This window comes from Silene latifolia, chromosome 7 (genome assembly GCF_048544455.1).
Source record: "Silene latifolia isolate original U9 population chromosome 7, ASM4854445v1, whole genome shotgun sequence".
Classification (NCBI taxonomy): domain Eukaryota; kingdom Viridiplantae; phylum Streptophyta; class Magnoliopsida; order Caryophyllales; family Caryophyllaceae; genus Silene; species Silene latifolia.
The window spans coordinates 30,289,930-30,308,891 of NC_133532.1; positions in this window are offsets into that span (position 1 = coordinate 30,289,930).

The following is an 18,962-nucleotide window of genomic DNA, read 5'->3' on the forward strand; positions in this document are numbered from 1 at the left end:
CTTTGGTTGGCTTCTCCTTTCGGTCTCTGAAAAAAGTGAACAAGCTGAGGGCTCGGCTTGGGGCCGAGCGAACTCACTCCGACGCTCAAGTCAGTAACTTAGAGAGGCAAGTTGTTGTTGCTTGGCGAAGTATATATTGTAGAGAGATAAGGAAGATATTACCAGATGAATAGTGATTCTTAGGTTAAATTGTGGATCCCCTCCTCAATGATAGTTGAGGAGTATTTATAGACTTTCACCTTTTGTCACGTAGTGGCCAAGTGGCCAAGTGGCTAGCAGGTGGAAAGACTGAGCTACCCTCGGCCGAGGGGCCATGGCAGGCCGACGGGCCCAATTGACTCGCCGCCGAGGGGTCTTGGATATGAGTTCGCGGATGTGTGCCCCGGCTGGTTGGTTGCCCCGGCCGGGACCAAGAGACAGCCGGCCGAGGCCTCGTCGGTTAGGGTTGTCTAAGCCGTTGACTTCTTGTGGGTATCTTTGACCTTGCTCAATATGTTGACTTGGTCGGTGGTGAGAATATGCCCCATCATATATATATATATATATATATATATATATATATATATATATATATATATATATATATATATATATATATATATATATATATATATATATATATATATATATATATATATATATATATATATGTATATATATATATATGTATATATGTATATATATATATATATATATATGTATATATATGTATATATATATATATATATATATATATATATATATATATATATATATATATATAAGAGTCAAGATCCGGTGGAAACGAACACTCGGTGAGAACGAATTAATATAATAAACTTAACTAAAATATCACGTGTAACTACCAATCCCAAACATCACCTTAATATCATCAATAAATCAAATCAATAGTACAACACCATACATATTAACACCATACACCACTGACCAACACCTCCCACCGTCGACAATCATCCAATCGCACCTCCGATGTCCCAACTACTTCACGACGCCGTCGAGGAGCAGAACAATCATCGTCGCCCCATTTTACATCTTCAAATATTCCTCTCGCCTGAATTTGCATCGCACCAACAACAATAGCAACTCAACAGAGGACGTCAATTGATTCAGTTCCGGCGTCGATTAAGGTCCGGCGACAATCGGTGATGGGCAGTCTGGATGCCATTTAATACCACGAACCCCTAAAAATTCCGACTATCGAACCCTAAATCCGCATTCTCCTTCCAATTCTTTCGAGGAATACCTCATCAACCACCATATCTCCAGTATCCTCCCCGTCGATCAACTCATCTCCATCGATGAACTCTTCTGACGACCATTTATATTATGCTGGTTGTCGCGGTAGTGCAATTATAAAACAAGTCGCGCGTGCTTATCAGCAATTTGACATGTTGGAGATGACATCGGCAACCACTAGTTCTGGTCGAATTGGTGAACAGCAGACGACAAGTCGCCGGCGACGCCTACCGCACCTCCTCCCCTTCGTTGATTTCCCGTCTATTTCAATGCATCTACACTAATGTTTTATGTATCTAACCACTAATTTAATCTATCTTAACATAGATACACAAAATTAATCACCAGGTACAATAAAATAGGTTTGAGATACATCAATTTGGTAACCATATCATCAATTTCGTGTAGCTCAAATCGACATTGTAGCGAATTTTGTAGCTCAAATTGGTTGACGATGGTGATGTTGTGGGTGAAATGTTACTGCTTCCGGTAGTTAAACTTGGCATGGTTGTGTAGCATTTGGGCAGATGCGAACGGAGTCATGGTGTTGTGTATGATGGGTACCCATGATGGGTATGGTTGGTGCAAAAATGGGTCAAGTATGGAGGAGCGATTCCGAGACAGTTAGCAGAGGTGTTGTTGCTGGTTGGTTTATGAAGAAGTATGGTGGCAGATTTTTTGCACCGCTCCGGTGAATCGCCGACTAGTAGGTTTTCTGCCGACGGCGATGGTAGAAGATAGTAGATTTTTGGCACCGGCATCATTTAATGGGTGGGAATGGGAAGTTGGAAAACAAACAAGAGGGGAGTGGAGTGTGGGATTGTACGAAAAGGAGTAGGAGTAGGTAGGGTGTTAATTTGTTATCCGTGTTAATAAGCACTTGACCCTATATTAGTTCGTTCTCATCGAATGTTCGTTCTCACCGGATCCTGAATATATATAGGGTCAGGATCCGGTGAGAACCACCAACATAATGAGAACCGTGAGAACCCTTACTAAATCTTTACTAAATCTTTACTAAATCTTTACTAAATCTTTTTTCGAAAGTTTTGATGGATCATTTACCATTAGTTTAGTATATTCAAACACATCCTTTAGTATAACTAAACAAAATATATTGGTTTTATTAACAAAATATAAACATAAGTTACGAAAGTGAAATTAGGTATACTGAAATGTTTATAGATACACGAAAACGAATACTAGGTGCATAAAAATTGTTACATGCATTAAAATGATTACTAGACGCATGAAAATAACAGGCTCTAGGTGCACGAAAACGAGTTCTAGGTGCATTAAAATTGTTAGAGACATGAAAATGAGTAGTAGGTGCATGAAAATTAATAAAATGTATATCGCCTCGATTTCATTCACTAGTTTATACTTTTTAGACCAAGAAATATGTTTTCTAACCATAAAATTCTATGTCGAATCCAAATATGTCATTATTTTTCTAAAAAAAATTCCGCAAGGTAGAGTTCTCAAGGTTCTCATTATGTTTGTGGTTCTCACCGGATCCTAATATATAAATAAATATATATATATATATATATATATATATATATATATATATATATATATATATATATATATATATATATATATATATATATATATATATATATAGAGAGAGAGAGAGAGAGATTGAATCATGTGAGGCACCCTTCTTAGGGTGAGGCGGCTGGACACCTTCTAAACCGTCAGATCTAATAACTAAAGATACTCCAGATGCAGCCACGTGTCCCTATTTAATCACACTCAAAGCAAATGCCAGCCAATTCTCTCATTTACGACATTTTACTCTCTCTCTCTCTCTCTCTTTCACTCATTTACTCTCTTCACTCTCAACACTCAACTACCGATTAACGATTAACTTCGTTCATCATCACCTGAATTACACGCCGTTCATCATCGTCTGAATCACACGCAGTTCATCATCTGATATTTTGATCGCGATCGTCATCATCATCATCCCTGTTCGGTCGTCCTTTTTCGGATCTAGGTATGTGATCTTCTCATTCGTATCACTATTTTTCTTCATTTTCGATCAATTATTGTAGATCTACTATTTTCAGACGCTTTTCAATCTACTATTTTTTTCGATAATGTATTGCTAAATCATTTTCATTATAATGCAGGTTTTAATCATCCTCGAAGAATTATCCGATCAGTACGAACGCAACAAAATCAATTTCGGAGCATTTTCGATCTACTATTCGTATGTCCAGTTTCTTATGGTGAGAGAGAGAGAGAGAGAGAGAGAGAGAGAGAGAGAGAGAGAGAGAGAGAGAGAGAGAGAGAGAGAGAGAGAGTTAGGTTCTTGTGAGTTTTATTTCTTATGGTGAGTTGTGAGTTTGTGCTTGGAAATCTAAGCTACTAGATTATATTAGAGATGGAGGGTCAAGATCTAATTTTACATTCATATAAAACCACTGTCATTTACTTATTTTCTCTTTTTTCTAGTGTTACTCTTTTTTTTTTTTACTTTAATTTTTTTTCTCCTTTTTTTTTACCTCGTCTTATTTGTTTTTTTTTTTTCACAACTTTGATTTTTTTTCCTCTTATGTTTTTCTCTAATTTTCTCATTATGTTATCTTTTTTTCTAGATTTTTCCTTTTTTTTTACCTCGTGTTATTTGTTTTTTTTTTCACAACTTTGATTTTTTTTCCTCTTATGTTTTTCTCTAATTTTCTCATTATGTTATCTTTTTTTCTAGATTTTTTTTACTTGATTTTTTTTACTCTTATTTTTTACCTCGTGTTATTATGCTGTTATTGTGTTTTTTTTACTTTGATTTTTTTACTCTTTTTTTTTGCCACGTGTTATTTGTGCTGTTATTCTGCTGTTATTGTTATTCTGGTGTTATTGTGATGTTATTCCAGTGTCATTTTTATTTTTTTTACAACTTTTGTTATTTTTTTTACTTTTTTCTACCACATGTTATTGTGCTGTTATTCTAATGTTATTGTGATGTTATTCCGGTGTCACTTTGATTTTTTTTACTACTTTTGATCTTTTTACTTTTTTTTACCAAATGTTATTGTGCTGTTATTCTAGTGTTATTGTGATGTTATTCCGGTGTCACTTTGATTTTTTTTACTCTTTTCACCACATGTTATTGTGCTGTTATTCTGGTGTTATTGTGATGTTATTCCGGTGTCACTTTGATTTTATTTACTACTTTGATTTTATTTACTCTTTTTACCACATGTTATTGTGCTGTTACTCTGGTCTTATTGTTATTCTGGTGTTATTGTGATGTTATTCCGGTGTTACTTTGATTTCTTGTTGTGCAGCAGTAATTCATTCATTAGGTTGTGCCATATTTGCTGTAATAATACCTTTGAGGAAATCAAAACAAATAGTTGGGAAATCCAATTTGTTCGAGTTCAAATTTTTGAACCAGAGTGACCGGAGATCCCACCATGCCCTACAAAACATCTGTGCAACATGGTCACATGTATTTTGGAACTCCGGACTTAGACAGAGCAAGTATTATGTATTCATCAAGAATGTGTGCAGCAAGTCAAGCCTTGCTAAGTGAGTAGCAGTCGAGGTCAACCTTAAGACATTGTTTTCATCAACAACTCGTATATAGCTCAATAAACCACCAATACAGCCCGAATCCATACTGTAATTCCTGCAGGTGGTCCTGATATTGTTTCTTATATCCGCAATCTTTTGATCAGCGTAAAATACGATACTTGAAGTCCTGCCAGATGAACAACTAACATGTGAAGCATCAACAGCAGCCTGAGCAGCTAAGACATCAATATGTGTTGCAATAGCATATGTTATCCAACTCTCCAATGATTGTTCTGAAGTATAATTGATCATACTTCTGATAAAATCCAGCTCTAGCACAATCCCGTATCAAACCGTCGCTATCCCGCGTACCTGCTGCTCCGCGCTCTTTCAGTCGAGCCACCAAGCTACTCCCTGATTAATTCGAGTAAGCGTGACTCGAGTATGGAGCCGGAGTTGCAACCGTCACCTGCAATTGAACCTGAAAAAACATATACAACCTGTTTTCAGCTGATCTATGATGAAAATCGGGTCGGAAATTACATCAAAAAGCAAGTAATCAACAAAACGAATTCAACTAAATCATTACTAAACAACTAAAAAGAATCAAGACACTAAATCATTGGAATCATTGGATAATCTTCAACAACAACAGAATTATCAACAACAACAACATTATTAACCTAACATTTACCTAAAATTCAATCACAGCAAAATCATATCACTAAATTTCGACAACCTAAATCATCAATCAATCAATTAATCAATCAAAACACGAAAATTGTTGTAAACAAAGACCTGAACTCAATATAACGATCAAAAAAATCAACAGCCCAACCACGATGCTTATCCGCCGCCATAACCGAAAACGAAACCAAACAAACCACAACCTCACAAAACCTCAACACCGTTGTTGCTGCCGCAGTCGATTTATCACTCCTCACCGTCCTCCTGATGTGAACATTATTTGCGCACATTTAGTCCCCTAATTGAGCCCATTTTGCATACTATTATAACATTCTTTGGCCATTTTATCCGTCAAAACCTTCCTATTTGCTTTTCTATCGCATTTCATATGTTTTGTAGAAAAAGAGATAATAAGGCGGAAATTCCCGTCTTTCGTGCATATTTGGAAGCTTATTGATGATATTAGATGGACTAGTATAAAGAGGAGGCAAGAATGATGACCAATATTGTAGGAATAAAGAGTATATAGAAGGATCAAAGGGTTAAAAGTAAGAATGACGAGAGGGAAGGCATTACAAGAAGAAATCGCTCTAAAACCGAATCAAGGGTTGCTCCTTTGGCTCTGAAAATATGCTAGATGGAACGGCGTCGAAAAAACAAGTGATCTAGGCTTTTGAATCACTCCAATAGGAGTCCGGATGAGAAAATGACGTCCGTTTTACAATCCGAGGTCAAACAAAGAAGCTGTTCGGGAATCCGCGCGTCTTAGGCAGAAGACGCCCGTCTTCTCAAGAAGACGCCCATATTGCTCCAAATCCGCCCGTCTTCCCCCGCCTAAATCCGCCCGTCCCGACTCCAAAACGCACGGATTCCAGTACAGCGAATTTCGTCTTCTCCAAGCTACAAAGAAAGAAGCCCTTCCTTCGAAAAATACCGGCTCCTCCTTGCTCAATCTAAAAAGTGTAATTACTAGTTTAGCCCTTAGTTAACCCTAATGCATCCACCTAATTTCCACTATATATACCCCATTTGTAATAATCAAATCATGGGGTTTTAGAGTAGAAAATCCTTCTTTAGATTAGATTAGGAGTAGATTAGAATAGATTAATCTTTAATCTTTCCATAAATTACACATTAATCTTCCCTTAATTATTGTTCAAGTTTGTTACTTTTGGGTAATTGAAGATTATTGGGTTATTATTGGAGGATTGACAACCCTTCATCAATCAATCAAGTTTCTTCTATTATTCTTTGCTTTATTATTTGGATCATCTCAAGTTTGGTATAATTCCTTTACTCTTTAATCCTTATTGTTCATTTCTTCATTCTATTATCATGTTTATACTTGTTGTGATGATTGACACCATTAATGACATGTTTCCCATGATAATGAGTGAGTAGTCTTTTAGCCAGGATTAATGGGTAATTAGGGGAAACCAACATGGGGAATGATTCATGCTTAAATTAATATGCTTCCATAGTTTATTTGCTTGCTTGTTTTGATCTCAACTCATGCACATGTTATGTTTGATGAAATCTGAGCCAATGAATCCTTGTATTTTTTACCCATCACCTATCTTTTCAATGAGACTTGTAAGACATAAACCAACTCGAGTCTCATTAGACGATGCATGTTGTTGAGTAGGGAAGATTAAGTCGACTTGTAGGTGTTGTACAATCTAATCGATTCGGCTCCGAGACCCAAACTTTCCTAAGATTGTAAGATATAACCCAACTCAATCCATCACAACAATAATTGCTTGCTTATAATTTGAGAACATGTTTGTATGATCGATTCCCATGAATCCCTTATGACCCCATGATATCCTAGCATATTTTAATCAATTGTTTACATCTTTCCTTTTATTGCTTGTTTTTACCTTATTGTTTGCATTAGTCTAGACACAACTACAAACCCAAACAAATTGTGACACTAGCATAAATTTAGATAGATAGACTTAGAACCCAAAGTACACCGTCCCATGGATCGACCTCGACTTACCGCTAACTAGTTGTATGTTGAGTATTATAAATGTGTTTGATTGGATGTGACCCGACGACATCACTCCACATCACCTCCGCCGCCTAGGTTTCCGCGTAAATTCTCCGTCGTCGCGTGTGCGTTCTCCGGCGAATCCTGTTTCGGCGTCCGGTTCAGTTTTCGTGAAAAAATTAAATTAAGATAATTTAATTTCGTCAGATGTTATATTTTCGTGATAATGTGATGAGGGATCAACAGTAGGAATCAAGAATTGAGAAAGAAATTGCTAGAACACAGAGAAAGTATTTAAAGGAAATCAGAAGAGAGAGAAACGGCGAGTAAAAAATGGCGTAAAACAGAAAGACTAATTATGTTGTGTATCATAAAATAGTTGATTGACGATACTACCCTTAATGAGGCGCATGAGATTAGGATCGTCAGATTGATTTAATATCAGCCCTTCAATTTTCTTATCTAATGGCTGAGATTTTCCAAACTCACAACTCACCGTAAGAACCAAAGTCACGAGATCCCACCTCTATATATATATATATATATATATATATATATATATATATATATATATATATATATATATATATATATATATATATATATATATATATATATAGAATTAGGTTCAAATGAGTCCACCTTCCTTAGGTGAGTCCATGAGTCCTAACCTTAGCCATTAGATTATAACAAAATCAATGGCTAAGATTAATTCTGAAAATAAATGACCTATATAAAACACAACAAACCCTATTTCTATTCATTTTACATCTCCCACTTATCTTTCTTCCTCCCTTTCTCTCTCTACCTCCCACATGCCACAAAGACCTCCGTTCCTCCACCGCCACCACGCCAACACTACCTCGCTGCCTCCATGCTCTTTTCTCCCATCACTGGCCCACCACGACCTCCCCTCCGCCTCCCGCTCACCCACCGCCTCCTCTTCTCTTCTTTTTTTTTTTTTTTTTTTTTTTGTTGGTTGTTGTCACGGTGGTAGTTAGGGGGTAGTGATGGTTGTTTTCTTGTGGTGGTTTTGTCGGTTGTGGGCGTGACTCGGTGGTGTAGTTGTTTTTTTTTTTTTTTTTTGGTGTTTTCTGCGTGGTTGTTGCCGCCACTTTTTTTTTTGTTTTTTTTTTCAGATCTGAAACATAAGTTTGTTGGTTGTGGTGGGTCATGTGTGCGGCTGGTTGTCGTTAGTAGCGGCTGGTATTGGTGGTTCCGCCGCCTCTTTCCCTTCACCTTTCTCTTTTTTTTTGTTCAGATCTCAGTGGTGGTTAGTTGCGGCTGTTTGGTGTCGGTGGTGTCGTCTTTTGTTTTCTTTTTTTCCGAGTTGCTTTTTTTTAGGTTGTAGGTGGTGGTGGCCGTGGCTATGGTTAGTAGGGTGGTTGTCGTTTTATTTTTTATTAAAGGAATCGTGTTTGGGGTGTTGGTGGCGGTTCTGACTGCCGTCTATTTTGCTTCTCGTTTTTTTTTTTTTTTTTTTTCGATTACGGCCGTGGTTGTGGTGCGTGGTTGGTGTGTCATGTGGGGGTGTTGGTGGCGGTTGTGGCAGCCCCTTCTCCTAACGTTTTGGTGGTTGTAGGATTCTCGGATTTGGTGATTGTTGGTGAAAGCAGTGGTAAAGGTGGTGGTTGTTAATTATTAGTGAAAGGCGGGGTGGTTAAGATTAGAGTTTCAACGATATGGACTGAAATTACATGGATAAGGACTTCAATTAAATTTTTAACGGACTAAATTTATGTAAATTCAAATTAACATATCCAAAATCACCCTATTTTTAATATAAAAAATCAGTCACGGATTAAAGTTTCATTCGTAAAAGAATATCGTTTCATGATCAGGTATTAAAGTTACATAACCATTAAAATTACAAATGGCAAAAAAAAATAAAGTTTCAATTTTTATCATTAAAGTTTCACTCCTATAACATTAAAGTTATATTCATAAATTAATGAAATTAAATTAAATAAATATTAGTCCCAAGTACATTATTTCATAAAAACAAATTTTTATATTAAAAAATGGTCTAAAAAAATTAAAGTTACACATTTTAGCATTAAAGTTTCAGTCGTAAAACATTAAAGTTATATTCAAAAAATGACAATTTAAAAAAATTATAAACCAGTAAAATTAACTAAATTCAAATTTTTATATTTTATATTGTCTAAAAAATTAAAGTTCCAATTTTTAGCATTAAAGTTTCAGTCGTAAAATATTAAATTTACATTTATAAATCAGTAAAATTTAAAAACTTAAAATTTTTATATTAGAAATTGTTTAAAAAAATTAAAGTTTCAATTTTTAGAATTAAAGTTTCAGTCGTAAAACATTAAAGTTACATTTATAAATCAATAAAATTGAAAAAATTGAAATTTTTAAATTAGAAATTGTTTTAAAAAATTAAAGTTTCAATTTTTAGCATTAAAGTTTCATTCGTAAAACATTAAAGTTACATTTATAAATCTGTAAAATTAAATAAATTCAAATTTTAATATTAGAAATTGGCCAAAAAAATTGAAGTTTTAACTTTTAGCATTAAAATTTCATTCATAAAAGTTAAACTTATAATTGTAAAGAATTAAAGTTAAACTAATAAATTAAAGTTTCAGTTATAAAACATTAAAGTTTTCATCTTAGAATTGTAAAATCTCAACCATCAATTTTAGAGATCAATGGCTAGGATTAGGACTTAGTGGACTCACCATTTTAGGTGGACTCATTAGAACTTGCCTCTATATATATATATATATATATATATATATATATATATATATATATATCTGTGTGTGTGTGTGTGTGTATGTCTTATATTATTATTATTATTCTGTCTCATACATAACTCATATAAATACAATATAATATAATTTTATAAAATATATTTACCCATTTACCATTGACTAGACATTAACCAAGGTAAAACAAATTACGGTTATTACACTATGATAGCGTTTTGTCATTTACTTACACTTCAAAACCTAGACCACACCATCATGGATTCATAGGTCCTCCGGGAGGACCATTAATCTGTCTCATAACCAATAAGAAGTCTTCATGCTCATTTAAAAGCTATAAATATAAAGGTAAATATAAAAATATTATCATGAAAGCTTCTTATTGGTTATGGACGATACATTAATAGTCCTCCTGGAGGACCTAAGAATTTTTCTTTAACTTTTTATCTTTTCAGCATAATACATTATCGCCAAATCGTTTATTATTTCAATGACGCCTATTCCACGCGATAATTGTTCGTCTTCTATAAAATTTGCATTTTACCACAACTCCCTAAGGTATGATCACTCTATTTTTCCCTCGTAATTCATACACTGTACTTACATTTTGTCTTTTAAGATTGTCTAATTGCCATGCTAAATAGTACAAGTAATGAGTTTGTGATTAAAAGACCAATGGAACTCAATATGGCAGTAAGTAGATTATACAACCAGTTGTATTAGTTATATAAAAAAGAACCTAAACTTCATAATGTATTTACTTGAGCTTAAACTTATAGATTACGAGCTTTGTTTAAAAGACTCATTAGCTCTATTATAAAAGTATTGAATTTATATAATAATGCTCAGATTCTTTTAAACACAAAAATAATATATATGAACTCAATTAGATTTTAATTTTTGACATCAAAAAAGTAAAATATAAATCAAAAATTATAAGAGCTCGAAAAAAATACACATAAACTCAGTTAGATTGATTATGGTTGTATAATGCTCATATATATATATATATATATATATATATATATATATATAGAGAGAGAGAGAGAGAGAGAGAGAGAGAGAGAGAGAGAAGAGATCAACTAAGGCCATGTATATGTATTGAGTCCATAAGTTCTATTAAGGGCCATTGGATGGTGAAAATGGATGGCCAAGATCAACCCCAAAAAAGTGTGTTTAATAGCTAATCTCACCATCTCTCTCCTCCTTCATTAATCCACTCTAATTAATCACTAATTTACTATATATTTGTTTTCCACTCATCCATTTCTCTTTCATCTTACACATTTCACTTCTCTCTTCTTATAACACTTCGCGTTTTAGAGCTTATGTATATGTGCTACTTGTGGTTCTTTCTTGGTTAGGTGTTGAGATCGTCACATCTTAGCACCGCCCTTTTAACTTTTGAAACTTTTCTTAAATTTTGAGTTGTCATTTTATTCATTTTGAAATATTTTAAGTTCGAGGACGAACTTTTTTTTTTTTTTTTTAAGGTGGGTGGAATGTAATACCACTCAAAATTTTAAGTTTGTTTTATTTTCATTACCGAACTTCGGGACGAAGTTCCTTTTAAGAGGGGAAGATTGTAATATCCCAAATATTTCTATTTTTACTATTAATAATTTTAATTTTAATATATGAAAGAAAAACAATTTAATATTTTAGTTTTCTTTAAAATTCTATTTAGTTTTGGAAAAAAAGTAATTCTGATTATTGGGAGGCTTTAATAAATAGGGTTTAGCCCTTTGGTTTTATATTTATGCATTGGTCTTCTTCCTTTTTGTTGTCTCTCATCTTTAGCCGCATACCTCAAATAGTCAATTCTTTATCTCCTGCTAATTCACAATTGGCAATCTTATTTTCTCTGCCAAACTTTTCTATAACATACTATTTAATCCTACCCATCACCATCATTGTTTACATGATAATTAAACCTGATTGTTGTCCTACTCTATTATTCCGCAAATTGGTAATCATCAATTCTGGTCATCTACCTCATGTCTGTATTCCGTGGCTTAATTTTCAAGCACCTTGTCATTAATTTTTGGATGGGTCTTACGATTTAAGGTAATACGATTTTACCGATCCTATTACTCTTATTATTGTTCGGGGTTGTATGAATTTATGTCTGTTGTACATGTTTTATGTGATAAATTGATTGTTAAAGGTGGTATGTCATAATTGTTTCTAATTTATATATTATAATAGCTATTTTATTTTATATGGTTAAGTAAATTATTTGGACATGGGAGGAAGGTGAGTGCGTTAATATTGGATTGTTTGTGCATGGAAAAAGGACTTAAGAGTTTGGTCGAATTGCAGTAGGTACACAGGAAGGTTATATGATTGTTGGGAATAAATACGGGAATTACGTGAATGCTTGCCATGTTTGGTGAGCTAATTAATATTATGGGGCAATATGCTAGATTTGTGAGACGTAGGAGGTTATGGTACGTGGTCTTATATGTTGGAATTTCGAACGGATAATTGTATTCCTGGCATCAATATTTATAGGTCGATTAATGGCTTTAAGTGGAGATTGGGATTATTGCATTGATTTTTGTATTGTATTTAAATTGTCTTTCTCTTTGACCTTGACCCGCGGGTGAGTAGCTTAAAGTCTTGCACTTTAAGTGTTGAGCACGATTCTTTGAACCTTTGACAATATCGATATTGAAATTGAGATGAATATTGGTTATTGGTATTGAGTTATGAGTTATGGGGCCTTTGAGCTGAGTTATGTTTACGGTCCACTGTGACAAGGTTACTGAGTTATTTGAGTTTGAGATCGATATTGAGATAGAAATATTGTTTCGCGGTTTTTATCCGCCAGTTCACTCACCCCTTGTCCTCGGTCTTAGGGTCAACGATGAGAATACGATATCTGGTTACTATGGAGTATTATATTATGAGACGGAGTAATGAGTTAGACGGAGTAGTGAGTTGAGTTGAGCATATGTTAATTATTGGGTCGAAATGGGGAACGGGCCTGGTGGTTGTCGTGGTGGTTCAGGCGGCGCGTGAGGGGTTTGGGCGAGTGTGAAGGCACGGGTTGTGGGAGTCGGGTTGTTAGGTTGTTCAATGTTTGATTCGTTTTTCTTAATCGTATAATTCGTTTAATCTTTTATTTATCGTATTAGCTATTTAATTTAGTTCCCGAGTCTTTTAAATAATTAGAGACGGGTTTTGAGTCGGGTTGATTAAAATGGAAAACTGCTATATCGGGGAAGTTTCCATTTAAGGAAACTTTCCATTTTTAAGAAGTTTCTATTTTTAGTAATTTTCTATTTTGGGAACGGGAATAGTTTAAGTAATTGTTTATCATTTATTTATCTTTCAGAGGGCGAATTTGTCGTGGAATATTATTGAGCATCTGTCCTTTTTTGACTGCGGTACTGAGGTACGGAAATACACTTGACTTATTATCGTTGATGTTGAATTGTGTTGACTTGTTTGTGTTTCATATGACCAAACTGTGAATGCTGACTTGATTCGTGGTTGTTGATTTACGTTATGATTCATATGCTGGAAGGTGATTGACTGAATTGATCGTATTGAGTATGTTATCACAACATATGGTAACCAGCATGGTTTTATGATTGATCAGTTCAATAATATATATATTGTGTTGCATTAATTTCTTTTGAGCATTCATATGCATTGGAGATGGAGGATGTTGTGGTGATGTGGTGTGGTGAAGATGATGTTGTGATAAGGCCCAGGCGGGTTCTGCAGGACTTGCCCTAGTGTCCTCAGCTGCGAGCTGGCAGATCGGCTACGGTCGATATATAGTCTACCGGGGATCGGTATGGCTGGGCGTTCCGGGTTGTGAGATATGAGTTGAGATGGAGGTGGAGGTGACGGAGGAGCATGCATATCATATTTTGTTGTTTCATTATATTCCCTACTCAACCTCGTGGTTGACCCTGTGTATTCGTGAACACCTGTGACGATCCAAATATTGGGGAGCAGACTTGACAGGTTTAAGAGATAGGATGGGAGCTTGATGGGCGTGAGACACTGGATCAGAAGACTTAGTAGCTAGATCATCATTTAGAAGACTTTCACTTTTATTTATGTTAGTTCTTTGTTATTTTGATGTAAGAGAGGTTTTGTAATAATTAAGTTAAAGTAATTATATAATTTGCCTTGAAGTTTAATTTGTTATTCACTACCTCGGGAAACCGAGATGGTAACAGTCCGATTTATTAGGGAATGTCTTGCTAAAGGCTCCTTCATAAATCGGGGTGTTACACTTCTCTCAAACTCTAAAAAAAAAACCCAAATAAATAAAATAAAAAAACCCAAAAAATCCAAATAAATAAAAAATCCAAATAAATAAAAAACACCCAAAACACCCAAAAAAAACAAAAACCCAAAATCAAAAATCCAAACAAATAAAAAATTTCTCTTCCTCTACACCACCACCCCACCCGACACCACCCACCGCCACGACCCACCGTCTCACAACCACCGCCGCCTAAACGTTTTTTTTTTTGGGTTTTTTTTTTTTTCCGTTTTGGTGTTATTTTTTATGTTTTGAGTTGTTTTTTTCATTCATTATTTTTGTTGTGTTTTTTTCATTCGTTATTTTTGTTGTCTTTTATTTTGTTTATTCTTGTTTTTTTATCTATTTTCTCAATTCTCGCTTTTTTTACATTTTTTTCTTAAGATTTTGGGTAAAATAAATCTCATATAATAAGTTAATTTTAATATTTTGAAAAAATAACTTTATTATCTCGTTTTGTGGTGGTAGTTTGGTGGACTAAAGTTATACAAAAAATGGACTAAAGTTATACAAAAATGGACTAAAGTTATACAAAAAAGGACTAAAGTTATACCAAAATGGACTAAAGTTATACAAAAATTGCCTAAAGTTATACTGTCATGGACGAAAGTTATACATTAATGGACAAAAGTTATACAAAAATTGCCTAAAGTTATACAAATATGGACTGAAGTTATACAAATAAGGACTAAAGTTATACAAAAACTGACTAAAGTTATACAAATATGGACTAAAGTTATACAAATAAGACTAAAGTTATACAAATATGGACTGAAGTTATACAAATAAGGACTAAAGTTATACAAAAACTGACTAAAGTTATACGAATATGGACTAAAGTTATACGAATATGGACTAAAGTTATACAAATAAGGACTAAAGTGACAAAAAAATGGACTAAAGTTATACCAAAATGGACTAAAGATATACAAATACATTAGGAATGTGTTGAACTTCTACTCAATGAATGTATAACTCTAGTAACGATATGAATAACTTCTACTCAACGAATGTATAACTCCAGTAGAAATGTGTATAATTTAAATGACTTTAGTCAATTTTTGTATATCTTTAGTGAATTTTTGTATAACCTTAGCCCATTTTAGTATAACTTTACTCCTTATTTATATAACTTTAGCACATTTTTGTATAACTTTAGTCCATTTTTGTATAAGTTTAGTCCATTTTCGATAAATTAATTGGAATTTATATAAGTACTTTTTGTATGAATTTAGTCCATATTTGTATAACTTTAGTCCATATTTGTATAACTTTAGTCCATATTTGTATAACTTTAGTCAATTTTTGTATAACTCTAGTCCTTATATGTATAACTTTAGTCCATATTTATATAGCTTTAGTCCATATTTGTATAACTTTAATCCAAAATTGTGTAACTTTACTACAAAATCGCATAACTTTAGTCCAAAATTGTATAACTTTAGTCCAAAATCGTATAACTTTAGTCCAATATATAACCGAAATCCTAAAAACCACCAATACTAACTTTGAACCAACAATACTAGATCTGAAAAAAAAAAAGTCATTATCTAAATATCAAAATGTAATATAAGACATATAAAAATGTGAACTAAAAAAACCAATTAGTCATTATCTTAAAAAAGTACGATAAAAAAACTTCAATAACAATAATAAAAAATTAACCAATAAGTAAAAAAAAAAACAAATAACAAAAAAAAAACCAAATAACAAAAAAAAAAACCAAATAACAAAAAAAAAACAAACAAAAAAAACAAAAACCAAACCAAACAAAAAAACGAAACAAAACAAACTTGAATGGTTGTGTAACTTCAATTTATACAATGTATAACTTTAGATGTTAATAGTGTAACTTTAATGTTAAAAGGGTATAACTTTAGTCGTAAATAGTATAACTTTAATGTTTTATGGGTATAACTTTAGTCGTAAATAGTATAACTTTAATGTTTTAAGGGTATAACTTTAGTCGTAAATAGTATAACTTTAATGTTTTAAGGATATCACTTTAGTAAATCTGAAAAAACAATATGACCATTAAAGTTACGCATATGGGCATTGAAGTTACACATAATATCACTAAATTTATAAGTTACACATACGAAATTTGAAAGATATAACAAGACGATATTTAAAGCAAAGGAAATTTAAAAAAAAATTAAAACGAAAATAAAGAAATAAGGAAAAGGAGCAAGGATGGAGGGAGGAAGCACCGACTGACAACACTAACAACAACACTAACAACCGCCACAACGGAGCAACAACAATAACAACCGACAACAACATTGACACCAACCGCCACAAACAACACCACCAGCCGCAACAACCAACAACAATTGAAATAAGGAAAAAAATTTTGAAAAAAAAAAAAAGAAAAGCAGATCTGGAACGAGGCAATGTCGGAGGAAGGTGGAGAAGGAGCAAGGATGGAGGGAGGAAGCACGGCATGAGGATGAGAGGGAGAGAGAATATGAGTTTGAAGATGGAGGTGGTGGCGCGGTGTGAGTGCTCGGTTGTGCGGCTGGGGAGTGGAGTGTTGGTGACGGAGGGGCGGTTCAGAGGAGGAGTGGCGGTAGTTGATGGGGTGGCAGCAGTAGGGATGTGGCGGCAGACCGGTGGTGGGCTCGAGATGTGGCTGTCGGGTTTGGGAAATGGTGGCTGTCAGTGGGGTGGTTTTGGGTTTGGTTTTTTTTTTTTTTTTTTTAGTTTGTTTTGAATTGGTTTTTTTTAGAGAGGATGGGAGGAAAATGAGAGAGAATGAGTGAATGAGAGAGAAGTGAGAGAGTGAATTATGAGGAAGTGAGAAGAGAGATTAGAATGGTGAAGGAGTTATACAGGATTAGAAGGAGTTGTACAAGATTAGGAAGGGAGATTTATGGCCATACATTGAGATGCAATCTCATCCATCCATTCCCATTATCCAAAGGCTCTTATATGGACTTAGGGCCTTATATGATATAATGGCCTTATAAGAAACCCCCCCCCCCTCTCTCTCTCTCTCTCTCTCTCTCTCTCTCTCTCTCTCTCTCTCTCTCTCTCTCTCTCTCTCTCTCTCTCTCTCTTTATATATATATATATATATATATATATATATATATATATATATATATATATATATATATATATATATATAGGGCGGGTTCGAGTAAGGGGTTCTTAAGAATCGCCTTAACGTCTAACCGCACGAACTAGCTTCTTTTTTTTTTTTTTTTTTTTTTTTTTTCGAGATACACTTTATTCCTTTACTAGATACACTTCTTATTAGATACATTTTATTACATATGTAAATACAAAATTTTCAACACTAAAATTATAGATGCAGTTTTATACTTTTTTAAACTAACTTTTTTACGGATACATTTTATATTTTTTGCGGATACACATGACATTAAAGTCAGATACACATTATAATATTTCTGAATACACAAGTTTATACTTCCGGATACGCAGGTGGTGGTGGGCTGTGGTAGTATGGTAGAAGCGTGGATACACAAAATACCACCCTAGATACACACGGTATTAATACGAGATACCACCCTAGATACACACGGTATTAATACGAGATACCACCCTAGATACACACGGTATTAATACCAGATACACATGGTTATACTGCCGGATACACATGTATCTCGTATTAATACCGTGTGTATCTAGGGTGGTGTTTTGTGTATCCACGCGTCTACCATACTACCACAGCCCACCACCACCTACCACCACCACCGCCCCCCCCCCCCCCCCCACCGCCATTAGTACTGCCCCACCGCCAGCAGCATTGCCCCTCACCCCCACTGCCATCAGCACTACCCCACCATCCCCACCATCGCCGCCACCACCATTACCATGTGTATCCGGTTGTAATATCGTACGTATCTGAAATTGTATAATGTGTATCCACTATTACCACAACCACCACTACTGTCGCCTACCACCATCCCCACTGCCTCCACCACCATCACCACCACCACCACCACCTCCGTCACCGTCACCACCAATCCCAACTAACAATACACTCAAAAGATGTCAGCGACACCACACATCTACACCAATTCATTCATCATCAATTGAAAAGGAATCGTCACAGCCACAAGCCTACCACCGCCACACAATTACAACCATCCCAACACCAATACCACGACCACGACCACAAACTGATCCGACTTTTCATGACCACCACCACTCCACATTACCATACCACCGCCCAACACAACTATCACCGGTACCACCACCCGCTCCCGCCGCCTGCTGACGACAGCGCTGCCACCACCCACTCCCTCCTCGCGACCTGACACTAATATAGACGACTAAACCACCCTGTCACCTTCACCATCACCACAACCACCTTAACCTCTTCCGATCTTCAACGCCCCCACCAAATACGCCATCAAAGAGCCAAATCGATATCAAAAATCGAAATCTAATGGCTAGATCTACAGGAGAATGACGCAAGGATCTGAAAAATGGTTGTAATAGGCTTTGGTACTATCACCGGCGATGCAGACGT